The sequence below is a fragment of the Oculina patagonica genome, chromosome 8 (assembly GCF_052425735.1).
Source record: "Oculina patagonica isolate OP01 chromosome 8, crgOcupat, whole genome shotgun sequence".
NCBI classification, from domain to species: domain Eukaryota; kingdom Metazoa; phylum Cnidaria; class Anthozoa; order Scleractinia; family Oculinidae; genus Oculina; species Oculina patagonica.
The window spans coordinates 18,405,526-18,432,189 of record NC_135765.1 but is presented as its reverse complement, the minus strand read 5'-3'; the positions used below and the strand labels follow the sequence as shown (position 1 = coordinate 18,432,189).

Sequence of the window (26,664 nt, the reverse complement as noted above, 5' to 3'; positions counted from 1 at the left end):
AGTCGCATTTAACCATGCCTGGGCCTGACCCGGACTAACTTAATTGCATTTGGCGCCGGAGCACTTGACTATGAAACTGCCTCTCTGAAGTCTTCTCTGAAAGGCCCTCTATTTAAAAAAAAAATACAATTTAACCCTATTCAGACCGGGCTTTTTTGGACCTTCTCAGACCGGGGGGGATGTAACTTCCAGAATATTTAAGCAATCACCATGAAACTTATAGGATGTATTGTATGTCCGAAACTCTTTCTTTTGGCATACGTCACGTGGGATGGTGACGTCACATCACATCATCGTCACATCAAGGTCCTTATCTGGAGCTTTCTTCTCCAGGCGTTTGCCAGTAACAAGCAGACTTTTCGTTTTGGAGGCATTGAGTACCATCCTATTTTCGGACGTCCAGTCGGCTATTTTGTTAAGATAGCCGCTCTACCTAAATGAATAGAGATGTAAGTCTTAAAGGCCTTCTCGATCCACTCTCGTTAACATCAGTAAGATGGAAACTATATCCAGATATTGCCATCAGAAAGGAAATTTCACTGTCTTCGAGTGCATTAAGCCGAAGAACCAGTTCTCCGTGATTTTATTTTCAATTAGGTAAAAACTAATGAAAAGAAAAAAATATTCATACGCTTATAATAGTGGCATTTGCCCGTTGGAATTTTTTGTTCTTTTTAATTTCCAAAACAAAAAGAATCTAGAACGGGAAATTGCGACAACAATACGCGCAGGCTTCAAATAAATCTACACTTTTTTTTCTTAAGTTTCCACCTTTGAACTAGGCCTGGAAAGTTTTTACCTCACCTTGATCAGAGGGCGTGTTCAATTGTTACACAACGGCTCCATATTCATAGAAACAGCGTAAAAACTGTTAGATATTCATAAAATCGTCTTTACAATAGACTAATTACGCTTTGAAATACATTCAACCTAAAATTGCTAAAGGAAATAAACCTTATTTTGAGAATGATGTAAAAATGAAATGCATCAAAACATCATCTTAACACAAGAATTAAGCTTGGCAACAATGATTTTCGAAATCAGCGTACTCGATTGAGTACAAATAGCTATGTTGCCAAAAAGCAGACAAAAATACTCGTGGGTATCACATTTTAGGCTCCTGTGTACCTGACTAACCATTACACGCTGATGTTTGTGCATGCAGGCATAATTTTTGAAGTTGGCCATCTTGGACATGTAAATCAGGAAATCCCGCTCTGTGTGCTCTGTGTTTATCCATTCAAATTTTCAATGATATGTACACGCTCCTGATTGGTTAAGTTCCGGGAGAGTATATTTTGGTATGGTAATTTTATGTTCAACTTCACAAATAAAAATACATCTAAGTTTCACAAGATGTAGGAGGGAGGGTGGCATAGCAGTTAGAGAGGTGAACTCCATATCCAGTGATATGGGCTTCAGAATCGATTCAGGAGCCCTAACCTTTCGTTGGACAAGAAAGTTTACTGTCAGTGACTCTTCTCCAGTCCTTAAATGGGTACCGGCAAATTAAATGCTATATGTTTTTATGCTCTGATACATGTTTTTACTAGATATGTATATATATAGGTTATTGAAGCTTTAAAATTACAGCTGAAAAGCTGAATTGGATAAAACTTTACAAATGTGACTTAAAGGTAATTTATGTACCTTAAAACAAGTGAATAAAAGTTAAGGTAACTAGGACTAGCATACGATGTGACAGTATGGGCCACCGCTTTACCTTCATGCAATATGACAGTTGTTTACAACATAGTCAATGTGGGGAAATTGTAAGGAAACCCGGCAAACATCAAAAAAGCAAACAGAGAGGCCACGTTTCAGGTTGGAAGGTAACCTGCGATCAGGCGTTCTTTTTTCTTTTTACGAAAGCGAGAGGGAAAAAAGAACGCCTGATACATTTATTTAACCGGCCGCCAGCCGCCCCCTAACTAATGTGTCGTCGAACTGTCAAACCACTCTTTGTAGTTGGCGGCAAATTCGAGACTCGGATTTCCGCAAGGCGTGAAAAACGTCTGGAGATAAATTGTACATATGTACAGCCTGTATTTAAACTTCGCCGTGATGAGATAACAATGCTTTTAGTAGCAAGGTGAGATGGCGCTTGCGAACATATATTTATCAGTTGTACTGGATGCCGAATTTTCAGCTTACACACACAAAAAAAGGAATTCACCGACAAGAGCTGTTTTAGGCAGATAGGATCGGTCGCTTTTGTAAACATTCCAACATCTCTGGAATATTGTTTTTGAAGAACAACAAAAACACCTTCACGGAACCAAAATTATTACGCATTGCCGCTCACTCTATTTGTTCTCCCTTCAGAGAGTTACACTTGAAATCTGTTAGGGCTTCAGCTAACGTAGAAAACAACTCGTCCTCGCAGTAAACGTGACTCGTCTTTGCCATTGCCAGCTTCTGACCGGAAGTCTCGTTGAAATACGACAACCAATCAGTCCACACCGCTCCATTGAGTATTGTTTCTCGACCAATCAGACAAAAAAACAGAATCTGGTTTTTTTACATGACTTTCGACAAGCAAATGTATCATGCCCTCCTTCCCCCGCAGCAGTAGTAGGGAGGGAGGGTATGATTTCAGGTTAGTTGGAAGGTCCATGACCGTGCACATCTTTTGTTTTGCGCTCATACGTAATGCGTGAGTTGTGCATTATGCGTTTCTATTTGTTAGTTGCATGAACCCTCGTAACGACCTATAACAAAGAACTTTGCCGGGCTTCATAACCATTTTTCTGTATTACTGAAACATGTTTACAATTATAGCAGTGTCACAAAATAATTGTGTTATTATAAAAGAGACATCGTACCTGGTAATTCCTGATTTCATCAAAATCCAGAATCTGTAGTACAAATGTAAATATATGAGATTCATAAGGCTGATAAAAACTAGCGAGTAATTTGCGAGCAGTTTAATATTCCTTTTACAAAACTTTTTGCCCATCAAAATCAAACAAAATGTCACAGCTAGCTCCGCTAAAATAACTTAAGCCCAAAGTTCAGCTGAAACTTTGAAAGGAAACATTCAATATAAAATTAATCTGCAAAAGGAAACAAAAACGGCATAAATTCAGGCTAATTTTAATCTACGATATTTCTTGAGACTGGCATCCCGAGCTCTCATCATCTGTTTGATTTCCAGCGTAAGCCATGAACAATTTTGTCCTCTTACTTTTTTGTCGATTAGTGGAGAGTGTTTGTCACACAGCCGTGAAGTTGCACTTCCACAAAGACCAGGCTCATCCACGCTGGTCGAACTCAACACAGTATCCCAGGGGACTTTCTTCAAATCACTACAGAAATTTGTTGGATCGTATTTAGCATAATTCCTGCACTTTATCCCACGAGTTAGTTCTTTGCAGTTGTTTATCTTTCGAACTGAAATAAGCATATCATAATCACTCAGACAGGATTCAGCAACTACGGCTCGAGAAATGTCTCGTGGATTTGGGTTAGCAAACTGGTCAAAAAGTGTAGCGGTGCTTGAAGTAGTCCGTGTTGGTTCATTAATCAACCGTGTTAAACCAAAGGATTTCAACTTCTTGGTTTCAGGGCTTGGTTTCTTAGGCAAATATTCACAATTGAAGTCCCCGTTAAGAATCTTTTCCCTCAGCCGCAGCACAGTCTAGGCAGTTGTAAAAGCGATCCATATAATCAATGTCTGGCTGGCTAACTGACTCTGATGGTGGCCGATAAAATTTTCCAAACAGTATGGACAGTATGCCTTTGGATTTGGGCAGCAAAATCTCAATCCAAACAGATTCATCAATCTCGAGGTCAGATCGGCGCACAGCATTAATTGACTCACTGACGAACACTGCTACACCGCCCCCTTTTCTCTCCAATCTATCTCTTCTAAAATATGTAATGACACTTCTGCATCCGAAATGTTACTGTTAAGCTGAATTCGTGGACTTTGCGTTAAAAAAAAACACGAAGTTCATTTAACTCCTTCTCAAGCTTCTAATGTTTTGATGGATGAACTTAAGACCACGCAACTTTAGGGTAGCATCAGATGTTTCAGGTACAACAAAGTTATCGTTTAGACTGTCGTCGAACTGTTGCTCAGCAGAAGATGGAAATGAGCAAAAATGACAAGTCGAGCCACATTCAACGTTCACGTCCTGGCATTTTAAATGGAAGCGCGATTTGCATAAAACGCAAATTCCAAAAGCCTGATTTCTTCTGACCGTCTTGAGACCGTCTTGAAATGAAAACTTCTGCAGTCAACATTTGGATTTAGATTTGTAGGTCGGTGAATTGGAAAGCCTGGTCGTTGAGTTGAGTTCTTTCCTTCTGCGAAACGCATTGAAATTTGTTATATTATTAGAATTTGTTGTATTTAATCAATTTTGATATTTGATAGGCTTCTGTTTTTACATTTTTATCATAAATTATATTTTTATTGGAATTAATATTTTTGTAAGTTATTGCAAATAAACTAGCAGATTCCTTTATTTCAATTTCCATTTTTTATTCCAAGACATTAGCTTTTAGCTACACATTAATTCGAGTAGAAATGAAATTTATATTATGTTGTGTTATCTGGGTATTTACACTCATGCAGTGACGAAAATGAGAGGATAAATGCATGTGAGTATAAAGTAAAAGTAAACTTTAGACGAAGTTTTCGTCACGGCTAACAACCCTTAATGTATTTAGATTAATTCCTCAGGTTGCTTGCTCGATGCATGGCGCGGCGTGGCGTACGGATGTACATAAGCAAATAGCGCCAACGTCCTTGAGAGGTAGTTCAAACTCTCAAAAATAGGTTTAAAAAAATAAAAAATATTCATACACCTAACACTGGAGAGTACATTAAGTTCTCGTTAGAATGTGTACGTGTGTAAAAGTAAACAATCTATATAAAAAGAAGAAATTAAATTAAAAATCTAAAACGGTAAGGAATGGGAACTTTTCAGATATCGTTCTATGGACGAAGGCCCAACTTCTAACGGAACAGGCAGCGGATCTTTTATACATCCTTGACTGTGATTTTTGTTTTGACCAATTATCAGTACAGTCAATGATGTAAAGGAACTTGTTTCTCTTTCATTACACAATTTTGTTCATTATTAAAGAATAACAGAAAATAGCACGTGTTTCGGTGATGCCTGCCATTTTGTCTAAAATCGACATTCATGAAGCCTTTTGCTGCTTACGAATGCGCCGATATGCTCAGTAATTATGCCGCTTTATGTTTTAGAAGTGGCTATCACAAATAAGCATTGTCATCAATCAAGAAAGTATTGTTGTTTAAAAGGAAAATTGGAGGGTACCATAGCGACAACACTTGTCGTATTAACTGCTTCAGTTAAATGAATGGGGTTATCCCGACTAAACTTGCGACTTGTTTTATGATGAAGTGTTATGTTATCGATTCTTTCCAGACAAAGTATCTTAATATACCCATAGAACTATTAAATATAAAAAAGGCTCCACAAAAGTCTAAATATGGTAGCTTTTACGTTAATTAATTTGAATGACGTAACTTTGTTGTGCTCCTTTAGTAAGTATGCGTCAGTTCATCGTGGTTTGTTCTACACTGTTGCTATATCATAAATGGCTTTTCGCTAACTTGCATAGTTCTACTCTCTACAGAGCCTTATAAAAAGTAGTTTTAGATACTGCTCGATCATTTGGCAAAATCATGTCTTAAATCAGTGAAAATATTTTGCTTACGGCATGTTAAGTTAAAAAAAAGAACCCCTGAAAAAGGTAGAAGTGTGTCACAAATATTACATTGTACGAAGCCGCGATATTGCAATATTCGGTTGAGTGATGTCAAGCTCAAGTAGCCGGGTTGAAATCCATTGAGCCCTTGTGAGCGATTTATATATGCATGACTGAAAGCGAACAGTGTTTCCATAATGTGTTCGTCCTCGTTTCAACCCGTGTAATTCTTTAATACTGCTACAAAACGGTCAGGAGATGGATAGCTGTCCCGTTTTACTTGGATTGTTTGGTCTTGTTTTGGTACGGACGGTTCAACAGCCATCACTAGCTCGTATGTATCTGTTTTGTTAGTATGTAGTCGAACAGTGACTACCAAGCCCAAGGCAGTCCTTTATTGGTTTCTCTAAGCTAGTTTTGTACTGTATCAAACTTTTTATTTCGAAGTTAAGATTTGTGTTTTATTATCCCATTTCAGAAGCGGTTACTTTTACGACAACACCTCATGACCCAACAATTGTAGTGGACGGAGTCAACAGTAGTCGGGTCTCCCTAATTTGGAGGTATGCTCTTGATAAAGGCGAACAATTGCGAAGCGTTACCATTGAGAGTGCTAGACCCGGAGAAAAAGGGCGAACACGGATAGCTACGAGACCCAGCGCTAATGGCACGTTCGTCTTCGCTAGAAATAGATTCAGATTGTACTACGGAGCAAGACCGCCTGCAACTCTGGTGTTAAAGGATGTCAAAACAACTGGTGAAAATACATACACTTTGGGGATATTTTATTCTAATGGTATCCGCAACGGAAAGCTTGAGAATTCAGTATCTGTTGTTATATTTGGTAAGTGTATCAAAGCTGTTCTTTTAATCGTTTATCGTTCTTCAAAATCAAATGATTCCCCTTATAACTCAGTGACGAGTATATCATAAACGCGTTTGTTTTTTGTTATAAACACGTTTTCAGTGCGTACACTGTAAGATACAGCACGTTTTTAGTTCAGCGATCACACACTATAAATTGAGAAGCACGAAATTAAGCTAGGTAATATTTTCGGCTCTAATTAAAACAAACATAGAAGACATTTGTTTTTGTAGTAAGTGTCGAATTAGATAGCACCAGTATAAAGTCCCAGCAAAGTAAACAGGAATACATGTATGTTAAAGAGAGTCCATTACACTCTGGCGGTTTTACGCCAAGTTTGAGTGTCGGTTTGCGGCTACATTCGTATTTTTCTGTGTCAAGACGTTATGGTGGTTTCGGTCTTTAGAAGAAATAAAAAAGCAATTTGCGGTCTAGGATTAACAAAATATGGCGGTTTGCGGACTGCAACACCCCCTATAATTGACCCTCCTTAAAGTCGTGTTTCTAGATATTGGACCCAAACTGGTGTATTGCGTGATAAAAAAATAGGCTTACAATATAAGTAGGTTTCATCGAATTGACCTATTATTATTCCTCGAATTGGGCAATTTACGTTGGTAATGAACATGTTTTTGTTTATAATAAGAAATTTATAGCTGTGGAAAATAGACTTCGAGCCTGGAAGAGCTTTTTGTGGAAAACCTCAAATTTGTAATCATCTCGTTATTGCTCCTTTGGTGGTTGAAAAACATTTATTCTGCTAACATATAAATGCTTCATCTCTGCAGAAAACACCTCTGAGCAAAAAGATGATTACCGACTTAAAATCTAACAACTTTATAATAAACAACTGTAAACCTAAAAAGACCCAAGAAGAAGACAAGATTACAATTTTTGTTATTATTACGTAATGTTACTTTTTTTAACAAAGCTACTGTATTTACTACGCCTTCCTGTGTATATTGATATTAGAAAATTGTGGTTTACGCAAGTTCTCGGAGGACTAAGATTTTTTTCTTAAAATATCACACGTCACAAAGCAATGTGTTGCTCTTTATAGTGTATCGGTGCTAATTTTGGGGTCTATTCATGGCAGTTCTTCAAGCAGGGTATTTTTGTCAAATAGAAAAGAATAAATATCATATTTTTTCCGACTTTCGCAATACTCGCTTACATCAAACTACATTTCCAATGGAATTTTTGTAGGAGGGAAACCAAATAGCTACGATATTGGTGTTGAAACTATTTTTAAAAATAAGAAATTAGAATGCGTGTCTGACGTTGACTTTAGCCGAGTGATAACGTTTATTAGATCTTTAAATGTAATCTCAGGTCGTGACTAAAAAGGATACTCCAAATCAGAAATCCGCTTGGAACCCATTTCTGCATATTGGCTACCCTTACTTAGAAATGGAAGCTAACCGCAAGCAAACCAGAAGTAAACCAGAAGCAAACCAGAGTGGAACTAACCGCAAGCACACTTGACTGTTTGGATTCTACTCTTCCAGCGGATTTCTGACTGAAGTAACCATTCTAGTCACGAGCGTTAAAGAAACGTCTCTTGTGGTGATCACATGCTATGTTGACAATGGTGTGGCATAATCGACATCCACAGTATGGTGAAACCGACGTGCCGGTGTTGCGCTACCTTCAAATTACTGTCACAAACACGCACTGCTCTTATCGTTGTTTGTACATCACGTAGCCTGCGAGCAGGCTCTCTATTCGGGGGCAATAATATAGTCACGTTGCCCCCGAATAGAGAGCCTGCTCGCAGGCTATACATCACGCATTGCGACTTTATGGTGGGACGTTCTTTGTTCTTGGGAAGCGTGCTTGTGACGTGTCTCAAGGTTTATTACAATTCGCACGTATCTCATATTTAAGTCGATAAGACCTCCACAGAGGACGATTGTCGCACAAATTCTCCAAACGAAATTGTGCCACTTCTTACTTAACAAGTATAAGCATATTCCTTTTGCTTGTACCTTCAGTGCCTCCACGTATTACGACCTCTCCAGTTAGAAAGGCTGATATTGAGGTTGGAAAAGATTTGACACTGACGTGTAATGCATCTGGTGACCCACATCCAAACATCACATGGACAAAGGATGGCGTCCCAGTGAACCAATTTAATGTGTCTGGTCCTTTGCTTCATCTGGTTAATGTGCAAAGGAAAGATGCAGGATTATATAGATGTACAGGTAGCAATGGATATGGCGATGATGCTACTAGTGTCAGCATAGTGAACATTAAATGTAAGCGACCCTTTCACTTCTCTGAATTGCTGTGCCTTACCATGTATATGTATTTTGTTATTCTAACGTTCAACATTAGCATTTTGCTGCGGTGCAGAAGGCGCACGCTCAGTTTAGAACCAATAGGACATTTCCAAGTTGTCTTTTGCCTCTGTATCAGAACGAGTCTTCGCGCGAAACTACTCATATGAAAATGTGTTTCACCAGCAGTTCATTTCCATGCAAATCTCACGGATTTTCATATGAAAAATTTTGCGTGGCAAAAGGGAACACGGAATTGACCTATGCAGTGATTACTAAGTTTTGGTCAATACTTTAAGCTGTCCGTACGTCGAGTTGTGGATGTGCTTGGAAGGTTGGGGCACTTTAGAGCTTGCTCGTATTGCGCTTTACCATAATTTAGTGAACGCATATAATGATCACTTTAGTTGCACTTTTAGTTCCTCCAAGTATTACAGTCACCCCACTGAGAATGGCAGACATTGAGGTTGGAAACGATTTGACGCTGCCATGCTATGCATCTGGTGACCCAAAGCCGACCATCATCTGGACAAAAGACAGCATGCCTGTAGAGAAGTTTAATGCTTCTGGTCACTTCTTCCATCTTGTCAATGCACACAGGAAAGATGCTGGATCGTACAGGTGTACGGCGAGTAATGGATATGGTAACAATGTAACCAGTGTCAGCATAATCAGTATAAAATGTAAGTATTTTGTTTCTGACAATCTTTACAAAGTTATATCACAGGTAGCCCAAGCTCCTAAAGGAGCCGTCAACATATAGACCACATATGACATTGCGTAATAACGTTATTATAAGGGTTTGTATGGGAATATAACGATCGTAAAAAATAATTCAAAATAGAGAAAAAATATCCAATAAAATTCACTTACCTATCCTCTTCTGTGTACATCTTGTGTTTCTATGCCATTTGGAGGCGATTAGAAGCCATTTCAGTGGGTTTTAGGTTCGCTGGTTTCCTCTCTATATATATATGTCTGAATTTATCAAAACCGGGTCAAAGAAAAGTGACGTCAGTATTCTTGAACAAGTACGTTACTGCGCGAATTGGCTTCAAACGCCACAAGAAAGGAAAAAAAAAAGAAAGAAATACAGCGCTGAAAGGAAGAGAAGAGAAAAAAAGACTGACATTCCTTTTAGTTTTTATATCATGGAGTTTGGAGATAGTTTCTGGCGAGAAAAAAACGCGTTTACAGCGATTTGCGCTTAAAACGGTGAAAATTTCCTTGACCTGGTTTTGATAAATTCAGACATATATATATAGAGGAAACCAGCGAACCTAAAACCCACTGAAATGGCTTCAAATCGCCTCCAAATGGCATAGAAACACAAGATGTACACAGAAGAGGATAGGTAAGTGAATTTTATTGGATATTTTTCCTCTATTTTGAATTATTTTTTACGATCGTTATATTCCCATACAAACCCTTACAATAACGTTATTACGCAATGTCATATGTGGTCTATATGTTGACGGCTCCTTTAGGAGCTTGGGCTACCTGTGGTTATATACATGTAAACATGTTGACACCGAGGATTGACCCCGCCACAAGCCGAGTATTGTAAATCGTGTTGTAAATGCCAGGCTACAATATATCGCGACTTTTGTAGAAGGCTTCTTGTTGAATTGTCATCTTGACAATAATTTTTAATTACAGTGGAACCCCGCTTTACGGACACCCGCTTAATACGGACACCACGGTATTACGGACAGTTTCGTTGGTCCCGACGAAAACCTCATACATTTTCTCTTAAATTAACCCGCTTAAAACGGACACCCGTTAATACGGACAACGGACACTTGTCGAGTCCCGAGTGACAAACTGTCTACATTGTTTACCCCGCTTAACGGACACTGTTTATCTGTGCACTGAAAATTTTCATTGTCGCGATTATTTGGTAACTTGAAGACATTGACCCTGGTCAAATAATGACAGAATTTGACAAGTTAAACGATTTTAATACAAAGAGTAGCTTAATAGCGTGATGCAAAGGTTTTGTCGAATCTTCAGTCCGCCTGGTTATGTCGCAAGCTAAAAGCTTCCGTGCAAAGTAAAGTTACCATCTTTTTTAACGAGTTTAGAGTTTTAGAACGGTTACGGTGAGAGTTTCAGTTACAAAGGAAACTTTTTAAAAAACGTTCGTTGCTGTTGAAATACGTTTTATTTCTTGTATATAGTTAAGCTGCGACATTTTCAAATAATTGACTGTTAAATATAGTAAAGTTTAGTTCGAGTGTCTAAATAGATCGTGTAAAAACTATTTATTTTAGTCAGTTTTCACAGTTTTCATTTTTTTTTATTAACAGTACAATGAAACAACGTTTTATTGTCTTAAAAACGTTTGCCTTCGTCCATGTGTCGATAAAACATGTATCCGTTACTTTTTTCTGAGACCCCGCTTAATACGGACACCCCGTTAATACGGACAATTTGGCCTGTCCCCTTGGTGTCCGTATTAACGGGGTCCACTGTACATCTTTTTGATAGGTGGAAACAAATGTAAAACCGAAAGAGTTGGAATAACCCTGACAAATGAAAAATGGAACCAGTCTTTGTCAAACAGAGAATCAACTGTGTTCAAGACCTTGGAATCTGCTGTTTTAATGGCGGTAAGTTTTGAAGAATATTGGAGACAGTTTCGCCGCCCTCTCCTCATAAAAAAACCCGAGTTTTTTTTTAGTTGAGGGTGACGGCGGCACACATTTCCTCTTTCAACGAATGTATTCGTGTAAGAGTTATAAGGCTTTCTGTGACAACTGAGAAGAAGACTTCAATCATTAAGACTTTATTTTATTCAAGTGATATAGCTGTACACAGGGTAGGTTCAACTACCTCTTTTTAAAGAGCATTTAAAACGGATTTAAAAATCCTGGAACGTACAAGCTAATTCATACCCCGTCACCTTGGTACTGGGAAGGATTGAACTCCGTTGAAACACATCAAAACTATTTACATTAAGTATATAGCCCAGAGCTAGCTCTACTACAAGAAGACACTTTTTTGTTGTTGGAAATGACGTCATATGACGTTATCAAATCCGCCAACTGGGATTTCACTACAGTTTATTTTCTCTAAAAGTTAGAAAATACTAAACCCTAATTCAAAACCAAACCAAACTGCTAATGACCAGCTCCCAGTTGGCTTGATAGCTCAGTTGGTTAGAGCGCTGCGCTAGTATCGCAGAGGTCATGGGTTCGATTCCCGTTCAAGCCTGAATTTTTTTTCAGGCTTGCTTTTCTCAACTACTAAATTGAGTACATTACTGCGATGATCTCTCATTTGCTTGAAATGTATATCCGCAGTACAAATATATGATTTTCATATATTCATTTCGGAATGTTATTAAGAGGTCAAAAGAGTCTAAAATGTCTACCACCTTGCTTATGAAAACTAAAAAAAGGAAAGTTATGTGCAAAAAGAGGAAAAAACCCGTATGTCAAAATGTGGCTTCCATGGCAATGCAATAAATCGAAGACAAGCATTTGATGTAGCTGATGAATGACCAGCCACGTAAAGGTTTAGCATTGCAAAGTAAATCTACTTTTCAAAATTGCGAAAATCCACGAGGGCGAGGTGCCATCCACCTCCCCCATCCCCCAATACGTCTGAACATTATAACAAAGTCATTGAAATAGTCAGCATTCTACGTTTTTGACAATTTTTTAAATGTAAGTTCTGTTTGGTAGAAAGCAATTCCTTTAACGTATTTGTCTTTAGATCTGGAATGTCTATGGACAGAATTCTGGAAAGGAGCTTTACAAGGTGTCAGTTGAAGAATTCAGGTACATCCTTATGCATAGCGCTGGCATTATTCCGAACATTTCCATTACAGTATGTGGAGGGAGTGCATGATCAGCATTTTTACCTTCAAAATTAACTTGCGGGTCTGAATAAAACTTAATTTCATTCTTACTGCTTCAGCGAATGAATGGCTGGTCGTTAATCGCAAAGACAGTAATTACAATCATCAATAGCTTTTAATCTTCTGCACACATAAAACCACATATATAACCTTCAGATAAGCTCGAAGAAATGTAAAAGGTATCATTTGTAACCTGTTCAGTTGATTTTAGTCGTGTATCAAAATTCCCTGCCATATGCCATGGCCCTTGTATTTTTTTGGCTGCCGGATGATATTGTTGTATAGTTTTCGGATGATTCGTAAAACATTTCTACAAGAAAAAAAATTCACTAAGGCATTCCCCTTTCAACGAAAGTGTTTGTGTAAGAGTTAAAAGGGTTGTTGTAAAAACTGAGCTTAAGACCCCCTATTCCTAAGTGCTGTTTATATACTACTCCTAACACTTTGTTTTATTCTAGTAATGCTCATTGAAATCGGTTTTCAATGATTTTGTATCGTTTGTACGTGTTTCTAGACCGGGTAGCGTTGTGGCCATTGTTAAGCTGCTGTTTGGGAAATCAGCCAATGATCCTTTAATACCACTACAGGATGAAATTACTGATGGAAGACTGGGTTCATTCAGGGTCAACTCCACATTGGATGTTGATCCAAGTGATTTGCCCTTACAAACAAGTATGTACAAATATCACATTTACTCTGTCTAGTTTTTTATGATAATGGTAAGCTACAGACTGTCGGTTACGTGGTTGTTGGTTTAACATGTAAAAACTGAAGAGTTTTGTGTTGACATACCGATTATAATAGTTGACTCGAAGCTCGTTTGCACTTCTAAGAATGTTTTCCTATAAATAGCGGAAGCTTAGGTAAAGTCTGCTTCGAGCCTAGTGGCCCATACAGGCCGGAGCTTATCCCGGTTTCCGTAGCATTAAGCGACTAGGAGTATTGCTACTCCCCCCTGGATGGGATGCTAGTCCATCGCAGGGTTACCCCCCAGCAGTAAATTCGCCGGTACCCATTTATACACCTGGGTGGAGAGAGGCACTGTGAGAGTAAAGTGTCTTGCCCAAGAACACAACGCAGCGCCCCGGCCAGGCCTCGAACCCGGGCCGTTCGACTCAGAGGCGAGCGAGTTAACCATTAGGCCACCGCGCCTCCCATAGCGGAAGGTTATCATTACAGTAAAACCACGCCAACTCGGAAGTCTAAAGGGAAACGATAAACAGTTCGAGTTATCGGGGTCGATTAAATATTTAATTTGCCAGGTTATAAATTGATAGTTAACTTATGTTTCAGCACAACAGTATGCAATACCGTGCAAATTAAACTTTTCTCGCCAGAAACTGGCTAACACGACCATACATTCTCAGGACAAGAGTGAGAAATCACTGTCAGATACGTGAACTGTTTATTTCACTAATGAAAATCAAATTGCTGTAGTGCATCATTTAGTGTTGAAACCGATAAGGCGACAGGAAGTCGAGCTAAAGGGATATTTTAATGGGCATCCGAGGCGAGTTTTAGAACCACAACTCGAGTTATCGGGGTAAATTGTGATCAAGGGAAACAAGATTTAGTTTGAGTTAGCGGGGAATTCGAGTTATCCAAATTTGAGTTAACCGAGTAAAAATTACTGAAAAGTGGGGTTAAATCCGCCAAGGGAGATGGGACTTAATTGGAGTTAGTGGGCGAGTTCGAGTTATCCGAGTGCGAGTTACCGAGGTTCTACTGTAGTTTAAACCGGTAACTGCATCCTTTCGTTCTATCTCCCTTATTTCCTGAATGTACAAGCCATTAAATATCTATTTTTCCGGAACAAAAAAATATATTAACTAATGATCCTAATTGTAATGTTACGAAGTTATTACATCGTGTTTACATTTCAGTAATGGCACAGTAAAAAGAGGTGACAGAGAATGAGATTAAATGTTCTCCAAATGGCTTTCTTACTAGAAATTAAAACTAAAATCGGAGACAGTAATTGCATGTTCACCAGAGATAAGTATTGTTATATTAAACACAATAACTCGACTTGTCTGTAGCGCGTCGTTTTCATGCTAAAGATCTAACATTCACACATTTCAACTTTTTGTTCTCAGCAAACTTTACGAAAAACGAGTCAGAGGGTAAGTTTGTTTTTAACAATGAAAAAAACGTTGTATCGCAAGTTAGTGTTATGTATTCCTTGTTCAAATCTCTGAGCCAACAAGTCGAAAAACCATGGCAAAGTATCGCAATCACATTCCGCACAACTCACTTTTGAATGGAATGGCGTAATGTAATGTAATGTAATTTAATGTAATGTAACGTTACCGTTAAGTATTTCAAAGTACAGGAAAGGAATGTTTAAAAAGGGCATAACAATGTTACAAAACGACTAACGTGTAGCTAAATTAAACTATGGTTTAAAAGTCTTGAGCTTGATCCACAGCCTTTACCCACTTCTCTCATTATTTCAGATGACAGTTGGACCAAAGAAATAAAACTTCATGCTATTTATTCATCTGTCATCGGTTTCCTTGTCATTATCAATGTGATGGCAATTATGCTTTACAGAAGACGCAATGATCAAGGTAATATTCTAAAAATCTTTTAATCAACGTCTTTAGACCGCGCCGCCTCGTGTAGGTATAAATATACTTACTGATTTAATACGTGAACCAGAACCTCGCAACTCTTTAATTTGTTTGTCTGGACAGATCCTCGTCTAACGTCTTTAAAATATTGTATATTTTTAAAGTCAATTTTTCATTCAGTGTTTGGTTTTGTTCTTTAAAAACCTGGAAACTGAACAGTAGTTAAGTTAAGTATGGCTGAATAAGTTGTTTAAAGAATCAACTGATAACTTTGTTTCACAAGTACGTACCTTCAGTGAGTTGTAGTGGCCGCCCCTAAATTATGGAATGATCTTCCAAGTGAAATAAGAAACATGTCATCTATGCAAAGTTTCAAGTAAGCCATCAAGACCTTTTTATTTTTAAAAGCTTTTTAATTGTACATTTCTTTTTATAGTCATATACATTTTAAACTTTTTTAGCTTGTGAATTTAAATTTTAAATTTTTATTTTTTTTAACTATATTGTAATGCGCAATTGAAAATTTTTAAATTGATAATTGCGCAATATAAGTAAATTATTTATTATTATTATTATTATTATTATTATTATTATTATTATTATTATTATTATTACAAGTGAAACCGGTAAAAACAATATATAATTATATATTCCATAGAAAACAGGAAAATGTGAAAAGGTTAAAAAAGAGATTAGTCTGAATAAATCTGCAGCTTACAGTACTTTTATAAGTAAATGCCTACATTGTGCGGTTCCAGAAAATTTGATACTCGCCCTAAGGATGGTCAATGGAAATTCCGAAGGGGAGGGAGGGCGCAATAGCCCAAATTTTTAAAATAAAGTATGAAGCTAAACTGAAAGTTCCAGGGGGTCGGAAGGGTCCAATCTTGGGGTAGGTATGGATATTTTTGGAACCACACATTATAATTAAACTGCCATTAAGGTCTGGACACACTAGGCAACACGTCGCTGCAACACGCCGCTGCGACAGTCGCCTAGTGTGACATGCGACAAACTGTGTCGCTGCAACAGAATTTTGTCCCTGCGACGTGTTGCACGAATTCAAACTGGTTTGAGAGCGCGCCATTTATTTTCGCCATATTGAATATGGAAAATTAGCTGTTTGTGCACCAAACAAACACCTTGTTGCAGCGACTTAGTTGTAAGCAGTACACATGGAGCGACTTGTCGCCGTGACCTGTCAAGTCGCATAAGTTGTCCCGACCTTTACACTATTGAAGACACTTAAGCCTGTGCTAGAGTAAATTTATGGTCTGCGATAATAATTTCGTAAATTCTCTGTAATTTCATTATTTTTATTGAAACAAAGGAGCAATTGTAGAATACCCCGCCATTATTCATCTGCTCCCGTGGTCCACAGTCCGCAGTGAAATTTTGTTGTTAAGTTATATTTCACTCATAACGCAGTCCGCAGTCATGCAGTCCATTGATCAAAATTGGATTCAATTGTTATAGTTGCCTGCCACCGCGGTCCACAGTCCCATAGTGTTTTATTTGAAAATAATACAAAGTCTGCTAATCGCCTGCCACCAGGGCCCGTAGTCCCGTAGTCGATTCTAAGAAATGCTAGTAAATGTTATAATCGCCTGCCACCCTGGTCCGCAGTCCCGTAGTGGATTTAAGAACAGTAGATATCCTGAACACAATATAAAGGCTAACCGCAAGCAACCAAATCGCAGTCCGTAGTGTACCCAGAATTCTACATGTTAACAATATATAGTGTTGCCCTTACAAATATAGATAGCTAACCGTGAACAGGCTAACCAAAGTGCATTTTAGGCTAACCGAAATGAATAAGTAGGCCTCTCTAAACACAAAACATTCTGTCCCATATGTTCACTATGGGACTGCGGACCACGGTGACAGACAAGAAATGCGTGACTACGCAGTGGCAGCCAATCTAAACACCAAACTTTTTGTGACGGACCGTGGACCGTGGACTGCGGTGACATTAAAATCAGTTCAGCATGAAATAATTTTTGATATTTGTATGGTGACTGCGGACTGCAGTGGCAGTCATTTCAGTTATGCAAAAAAGTGCCGGGGTAATCTACAATCATGCCAAAACAAAATAGTTTTGTCATGAACCCAGAATGGTTTCAAAACTTACATGTAATAAAGTGTCAGTATTCACATGTAGCCTTATTGGGTTCTGGGATGTTCATATTACATATAAAATAGCTATAAAAGTCACTAAAGTATATTCAGGTTTAAACTGGCAACATGTGGGAATCAATCATGTGACAATTTTATTACATTAACACAATGTGTATTTTTGAGTTCATTTTGACTAAGAGAAATGCCATTGCACTCTTCAAGTCACCTGTAAATAGAAACAAAACAAACAAAAACTGTTTATTTTGATGAAATTGCTATTTTTCCAGCATGCAGACTGTATATTGAATGGCCTTTTTCAGTGTGTGAAAAAAAAACTGACTGCTTTCATGTTGGGCTAGTGGATTCAATAATTTTTTCCACTTGCTAGATAGCCAAATGAAATTTATGGATTTTTATTTGTTGTTGTTGATCTTTCCAGAGAAACATGGGACTTTGGGCAAGCATATAATGGTTTCACCTTGCACAGTCTACCTGGGTCAGGCCAGGAACAAATCAATTTTCTTTGCACCCTTCCTTTTATTAATCATAATTTTGCAGAAAAAAATGTCAGTCTTCATCTGAATTTTTTACATTGCTAGCTGTAGTTTAAAATGCTACTAAGGCCATCCAACAACTGAAAATACATGCCTTAAAAAAATATCAAACAGCTTTTTTATAACATAGGCAAATGTCTGGTCAAAAAGTAGATCTTTTAAAAAATGTCTCAGGTAGTGAATGTGTGAAGAGAGGAGGATGGAAATTGCTGAGATTGGCTGAAGAGATCAATAACTGCCTGAACTTGTTATGATCCATAGTTTAACTCACCAGCAATTCAGAAAGTCCTCAGTTCAGAATTCTGTAAATCCTGTTTACAAATTAGACATTCTAATAATCCCACAAATTACCTGTATACAAAAAAATGCAAAAGAAACGTCAGTCTATGTCTGGCAATACAATACACATCATGGAAAGATAGAAATTTAAACTTCAGAAATGGTCTCATTTATTTCTTTGCGGCCGGAAATGACCACATGGTCAATATTTTGACAAACATTTCCTCACGTATAAATAATTAAAGGATGCGATTCTTATTAAATTGAAGTAGCTTAACATTCAGATGACAAATATAAATAACAATTACATGCCTCGACGAACTGAGTGACATTACTATAACACTATCGCCTCAAAATCTACAAGATCTTTTCGGCTTTAATTCCAGTGAGCTAAGTCAGTAAGACCAGCTTAGTTTTAGTACGATTCTATCTTTAGCACTTTTTTTTAATCTTCACATAAACGCCGAAGACATAAGCTTAAGCCAGTGTTCAAAATTAAATTATAGTACAATGAGAAACGCTTACCTGAAGTCTCTGTTAGAAATGTTTGTGCGAAAAGCTTCCACCGTTTCTCCTCATTCCATATTCTTCTCCAGTATCGGGAATACAAATAAAGGATATCGAATACCCTTTGTTTCGGGACTCGTGATCGCGTCAAGAAGAAAGAACATTGACAAAACTATCCTATAGAACTCGAAATTGCAAAATCAAAACACTAGATCGACACCATTTTGAAAATGCGCCCGCAATACGGACCGCGGGGAATCCGCAAGCAGGGGGGACTAGGGGGGACACAGCTTAAACTCTCCCCAAGCGCCACTCCTTTGTCTGAAAGAAATTACATTCAACCTCGCTCAAAGCAATTACAATGAAAAGAAACTGATCACGCTATAATAAAGAGCATACACTCAAGCCTTTGGCAAAATTTTCTTTTATTTCAAATGCAAATGGTCGTTGAGTAGGAAGCCGACAAACTTTTCAATTGTACTTTTTACTACCGTACTTTTTCACGAAAAAGTAATAATGGCCATTTTTCAAAACACTATTTAAAAAACTACAACTTTGCTCAAAAAGATCCTAAGAGAAAGGTTCTAGTAAAGATTTCAAGCGAATTTAAAAATGTGATCCGTTCTGGTCACGTGATCGATGACGTCATAACAATGGGATTAATTAAAAACTACTTCACATATAATTATCTACCAACATGTAATTTCTTATTACCTCGCATTTGATGCAACGCCAGATACGCACTTGTACCCAGACTCCCATTTTTTGAAAATTGTGCATAGCTACCTTAATTTTGATATTTTGTTCGGTACCTGGGCAGTCCGAAATGCCTCACACCAATGTGCTTCAAACTGCAATGACTGCTTTTTAAGTAATAAACTATTTTCGTCACAGTGAGCAAAAACGAACTTCTGAGCAAAGTCACGTGACTAATGACGTCATCAACCTACGACTTATAAAATAAGTAGTTTTTGGTAAGAGTTATTTCTATACGACGTACTACTCCTGCTGACTTCAAATTGACCAAGTTATTTCGCATTGACGATTTTTCAGCTGCAAAGGATTTTGGGAAGGTTTTTATTATAATTATATATTGTTTTTATAATTATTATGTTGTTATAGTATCGCTGGGCCGTTTTTGGCGTGGCGCTGCGGATACTAAGATTTTAAATGAAATTATATGATGTTTATGAAGGAGAAATCTTTTCTCAATGTTTGTGTGTTCTTTTAGAAAACGTACAAATTACGATGTGAAAACTGTAATTGGAAGAACCTTTCGCAATATATACCTCTTATTAATCGAGTTCGAGGTCCGTACTGTAAAATACGGATCCTCGTTTTTCCCGTCGATGTATGGCCCAAGCGCGAAGCGCGCGGGCCATACATCGACCAGGAAAAACGAAGATCCGTATTGTACAGTACGGAACGAGAAAACGAGGTTAATAAGATATTTATTATATCTCTCTCTCTGGAGAGAAGAAAACATTTCAAGTAAAGCGTGCGGGAAGCGGCTGCGAAAGGACGAGTGAATTTCATTGGCTTTTGTAAACAATTCGGCCGTTTAATAGCTTGATTGATAAGCGTATAAAGATAGTTTGAATCCAGCCTTCACTACTTTATTTCTGCAATTAGTTTTACAGTAATTTCAGTGACAGGATGAAAACTAGATACAGTGCAAGTTTCCTTTGAAATAACTTCTAAAGTTCCTTGCTTGGCAACGAAAGTTGCCGCGATTGACAACATGTTTTTATTACCTTATCAAACTTTCGAAAACTTATGGCAGTGTTTCTAGAAAATACTGAACGAAAAAACACATATAAAGTTTGAATGAACTACTTGAAAAAATCCCAAGATATCGCCGTCCACGTAATGCTAAGTTGTGTCTTCCCTAGAGGTGCTAGGCGGCGTTGAATGCTTCGTTGAAAGCTTGGAATGCTGTCTGGCTCGTACTCATCGCATTTCCAAGGAGCTTATCGAGGACGTTAGCAGGTACGGTTTCTTCATGAAATGTTCCATCAGTCTGCTCTTGGCAATAATTTTCGAACCGTTTCCATTCACTTGTCGTCTTCTTGACCGTGTTTGCAGATTTCTCGGCACTGATGAAACTTTCAAGTTCTTGACTTGAATCCTGCTCGGGTTGCTCGAAGTCCGCCACAGCAGGGAAGTGTTCTCCTCCCAACGGATCACAAAAATTGAGTTTAAAGTTCGGTAGACCTTCTTCGCTTCGCCTTTTTTCCTTGCTTTTTTCCTCTGACTGCGAACGTTGTAGGAAGTTTTGAAAATCTTCTTCGCGAGACATTTCAACTTGCAAAGGCGTACAGCATACGGCATCAGGAGAACTCTCAGTCAACCTTCGCGGGCCGTACTGCAGAATACGGCCCGTAAAATTGACCAATCACAGCGTGCGTACTATCTCAGAGATATAATAAATGTCGTTATACCTCATAGAACTTCTCATCGTGATACCGTGAACTGTTAATTTAATTATTTCTTGTGTAGAATGCCAGGGTAGTTACAGTTTTGAGAAGGTGAACACTTTAACTGTAGTGATCGTAAAAGATAATGACAAATGTATATTTATCTCTTTTTATAGTTTCTTCGAATAACACAAGGTAGGTGGAAGTATAAACTTACAATTTTGCAGTATAGTTCATGCAATTATTGTAAACACGCCACAAAACGTAAAAAATAAGTTGAATTGAAATGTTACGTAAACCTGCTACGCAAAGCTCTTTTTGGTTTCTATAATTAAATCTATGCTATCAACGTCCGGCTACAATCTTTTCTTGGCCTGCAACAAAACAAACTGAAGTCAGTTATTGATTCTTTGTTCACTCGCGTTTGCTACTTTTCTGTTTCTTTTTATTTTATTGGTATTTGTTTTATCTAGTGGCTTCCTTGCTGCTATTTTCTTTTCTTATAGTTCATGTTCTGTTCAATTTTTGTAGTTGCCGCTACAATGGTAAAAGTAAAGAAAATATCCAGGTAATTATAAATGTAAATTAAACATCTCAGGAAAATAAATTTCTCAACATCCGTCATCAGTTCATGTATGTCACAAAAGTAGAGGTATATATAAACAAGAAAAAACAATATAACTTAATACTAGACTAACCAGTTTCCTATTTACAAAGGGCCCCACTAAAAACCACTTTTTTGTGACGTGGGCTCCCTGCTAAAATATCTTTATTATTATTATTATTATTATTATTATTATTATTATTATTATTGCTCTCGAAGTCGCTTTTACTATTTTTCTACATTTTTAAAGACACTGTTTTTATTACTATGTAAATAATATGTTTATATATAAAGTTCTTATTCCAATAGTCAAATCATTGTAATTCTTTTAGAAATTGGTTAATAAAGTGTTTATTTTAATTATTAATTATTAAAAAAAAAATTATTATTATTATTATTATTATTATTATTATTATTATTATTATTAAAGCGTGGAGGAGTTGAATTCGGGACCACTCAACTCAAATCCATCCGGTGACAGGGAGGAAGATTTGAAACCGAGACAAGTCCAGCGTCCTAACCACTAGGCCACGCTGCCTCCTTATGAAAAAAAAAATGTAAACCTAAGAAGAAGAAGTTTTTATAGAAGTACTAATCTCAATTAGTTAGCAAACATGCCGTTATTTTGTGTTGAAGCTTTTGTTATCACCTTGCTTATAGGATCAAACTGCGCCACTTCAAGTTAGTGAAGCCTATGTAAACCTCGCAGACGGTTTGATGTTAAGTGATGAGGAATCTACAGTCGCACAGTCGCCTCCGTTAGAAAGCACATCATTAAACAAAACACATCAAACCATCTCTGAGTACATGTCACCTAATCCAGCAAAGAAGTTAAAGAACTGGGAAGTTAGTCGAGAACATGTTGAAATCTCAAAAGTGATTGGAAAGGGTGCTTTCTGTCAAGTTGCCAAGGCAACAGTTATGAACATCAATGGAGTAAAGGGAAAGGAAACCGTAGCCGTTAAAATGCTAAAAGGTGCGTTGGTAATGTATGAAGTACAATCGGTAAAAGAGTATCGGTATTTTTAAACATCGCTGCATTGTGGAGGTACAAAGACAGACCAAAGTAGTTTATAGCTTTTTCTGGAAACCACTTATCAAAAACAGTGGGAGGCGCGGTGGCCTAATGGTTATCGCGCTCGACTCCGAGTCAAGCGGCCCGGGTTCCAGCTCTGGCCGGGGCGCTGAGTTGTGTTCTTGGGCATGACACTTTACTCTCACAGTGCCTCTCCCAGGTGTATAGTTGGTTACCGGCGAATTTACTGCTAAGGGGGAAACCCTGCGATGGACTACCATCCCATCCAGGGAGGAGTGGTAATACTTCTAGTCGCTAAATGCTTCAGAAACCGGGATAAGATCTGGCTGTATGGACCACTTGTCTCAGACACAAACTTTTTTACTTAACTTATCAAAAACAGCTAACGCTGACTATCATAGTCTCTCTAAATTTTCTAGACTGGTATATTGTAAATTGGCTCTACACAAGTACCCCCATTTCGTCTCAGGTTCACCCTGATAAAAGTACAACAAAGCGACTTGATTATAATTCACTGATTATTCGATAAAAAAGACACATCATCTCAGACAGTAAGACTCGAAGGTAAAATCAACAGGAAAGTTTGATACCATTTCACTTGTAGTTATTTAGTTAGTTATTTGTTTGTTTTGTTTGTTTGCTTAACAAGTACCAAGTTATAAAAGAGCTCAAACAGCTGTACAAAAACTACTTTCATTTCTTTTTTGTAAAGAAAATGCGCCAAAAACAGACAAGAAAGACCTGCTGTCAGAACTGGAGTTATTGAAGATACTAAAGCCTCATCCTCATGTCATCAAGCTAATAGGATGTGTTACAGAATCTGGTAAAATACAAAATTTGTGTATGTGATTAGACATAAACAGCATGTAATTAAAGGGAATATCTTGAACTGTTTCTCTTTACTCTAATCACTTCAAGCACTAAACAAGGAACGGTTTGTTTTTTGACAGAACCGTTGCTTGTCCTTATTGAGTACATACCTTATGGTGATCTGTTGGGCTACTTGAGAAAGAGTCGTGGCCTTAATGACACGTACTTTAAAGACCCGGATGTAAAACCTCAGACAAATCTGACGTCACAGCAGCTGATACAATTTGCCTGGCAGATCGCTGATGGAATGAGCTACCTCTGTTCAAGCAAGGTAAGATAAACATGCACTGCAGCTTGTGTGTCACAAAATTTGAAAAATGAAAAGATTAATATTTACGCTAAGAAAAGGAGCACTTGTCAGTAACATTCATAGAGAATGTTACTGGGTGTCGGCTAGTTGGATAGTATCCCTTGCAGCCGTTGAGTTGTTATATAGCGCTTAGACGCAGTAACCGGGCCGTTAGTGATTACTAACGAGATGAAGTGGCTTCTTGTCTTGTAAATGTCTCTCTTATGATGCTTTCAAATAAAATCCAGGCCCCAGTTGTTCGGAAGGTGGATAACGCTATCCACCTGATGAATCACTATCTGGTGGATAGCGTAGTATGTTTCATCAAGCAGTATCCACTGGATAGCGATTAATCCGGTGGATAGCGTAGTATGTTTCATCAAGCAGTATCCACTGGATAGCGATTAATCCGGTGGATAGCGTAGTATGTTTCATCAAGCAGTATCCACTGGCTAGCGATTAATCTGCATGGTGGATAGCGCAGTATGTTTCATCAAGCAGTATCCACTGGATAGCGATTAATCCGGTGGATAGCGTAGTATGTTTCATCAAGCAGTATCCACTGGATAGCGATTAATCTGGTGGATAGCGTTATCCACCCTTCACACGACTGGGGCCGGGACATATAGGAATGTCAGGCCTATTTAAGGGTTACTTGCGCTCTCCCTTGTCATGTAGTTTTATTATTGAAATATCTAGTGATCCCAACTGAGCTGAATATACCACGAGTAACATTCAAACGTTTCAGATAATCCATCGTGATTTGGCGGCTAGAAATGTTCTTGTTGGTGAAGGAGAGAAGTGTAAGGTGACAGATTTTGGGATGGCGAGGAATGTTCACCAGGATGATATTTATACCAAACAAAGTCGGGTGAGAATTTATAAATTTTTACTGACTAATTTGGTTTGATTTCTTGTGTGGTTTGCACCATTAGTTGACCATTTGGCCTTACCAAGTCAGTCACAGTCAACGTCATCATCAATCTTTTAATTTGTACACAAAGTCATATGATATTTACATGTTCTTCCTAGGAGTCTGTGAATTTACACCAGAGTACATTAACTATAGAACTACTCATTTAAAAAAAGATTAAGTGGAATAAAACAAATTGTAATCAAGGTTTCTTTAGTTTATGTGTTACAAATAACCTTTCCCATGCAATAAACTTTTAAGGTATCACGGAAGGAAAATTTGCGTTTTCGTTCTAAGTCAAATTGTATGCAAACCATCAATGGTAACCCCAATAAAGTTTATATTTTCTGAAAGCTTATTGAATAAAGATTCTAATGAGGGATTTTGTTTGCATCATATATCCCATAATAAGTAACGTCAGCATTTTGTTTACAATTATGATGTTGCGCAACTTTGGGTTTATTTGAGAACACATTTACATGAGAGCCTAAACTTTTATGTGGAATTTGATCTACATATATTGCTCTAAAAAACGGTGTCTCAGATTTTTCTTTTCTTGCTCCATTAATTTTTCATGAATGTTTAATGTTAAAGAAGCCCTAAAAACGCCATTTTAAAGTTTAAAAATTCATAAAAAATTAATGGAGCAAGAAAAGAAAAATCTGAGACACCGTTTTTCAGAGCAATATATGTAGATCAAATTCCACATAAAAGTTTAGGCTCTCATGTAAATGTGTTCTCAAATAAACCTAAAGTTGCGCAACATCATTATTGCAAACAAAATGCTGACGTTGCTTTTTATGGTCTATATGATCAAAACAAAATCCAAAATTACAATCTTTATTCAATAAGCTTCCAGAAAATATATTTTTTATTGGGGTTACCATTGATGGTTTGCACACAATTTCGCTTGGAACGTAAACGCCAATTTTCCTTCCGTGATACCTTAAAATATTCAAACTGGGCAGTTGACTGATCACTCATGGGATCTTGTTCCACAGAACAGATCCCTGTAGTGTAGGCTCCCTTTCGCAGACTCCGTTCTTGGTCTAGGGATATAACAATGTGACTCAGTGTTTCTAAGATTGTGTGTGTACACTTGAAATATTGGTTAAATTCCGACTGGGGTACGATGGGGAAAGATGATTGTTGAGTTAATACATAATTATTTATATAAAAAATAGTCACCTATTGAATGTGTCTGACTAAACTCGTTTAAATGTTCTTATTCTCCAACCAGGGCCGGTTGCCTGTTAAGTGGACTGCTTATGAGGGATTACTTTATGGAACATACACAACACAAAGTGACGTGTAAGTATTATTGTAATCAGACACAAGGAGATTTGACCAAGCAGTCTGTCCCTAAGCGGTAATTACTTACGCGTCGGTAGTTTTTCAGTTGCCTTGGTGTATTAATGTTCGGGATGCATTCGAAGAGCTGATAAAACAAAATCCCGTCCGCCCGTATACCAGCCTCCGATACGGGGTTAACTTGAACTTGAACTTCATTCCACGGATCGGAACATGATTTTACAGTAAACTGATAGTAGAAACACTGCGGTTTACATTTGAAGCAATTTCTACACAAAAACTTTAATAAGGAACATTGTCTCTAAAACAAAAAAATCATCATTTCATTGTTAGCAAGCTTGTCTTGTCTACACTAATGTTTTGATGCTGGCAATGAAAGCACAGAGCGTTTGACTTATTGATCATCAAAGCAACATGTTGATAAATAAAACAATGTATATATCATCCTTGTGGGTATAACGTAGTTCTTGAAGCACTGTATAACATGGTTAACAGT

The 26,664-nt window shown here is 37.7% G+C and overlaps 1 protein-coding gene, 1 long non-coding RNA gene and 1 other non-coding gene across 3 annotated transcripts in view; 2 read left to right on the top strand and 1 right to left on the bottom strand.

Annotated features, from left to right (window-relative positions):
* LOC144662795 (uncharacterized) overlaps positions 1-26,664 on the top strand; it is a 152,900-nt gene that overhangs the window by 117,396 nt on the left and 8,840 nt on the right. The gene's annotated exons all lie outside the window — the stretch shown is intronic.
* Positions 11,975-12,048, top strand: Trnat-agu (transfer RNA threonine (anticodon AGU)). The gene has a single exon. It is a non-coding gene; the product is annotated as a tRNA-Thr (tRNA).
* On the bottom strand, positions 16,332-18,973 carry LOC144662866 (uncharacterized). Its single transcript, XR_013572536.1, has 3 exons — positions 18,747-18,973; positions 18,214-18,293; positions 16,332-17,614 (listed from the first exon to the last, which is right to left on the bottom strand). It is a non-coding gene; the product is annotated as an uncharacterized LOC144662866 (long non-coding RNA).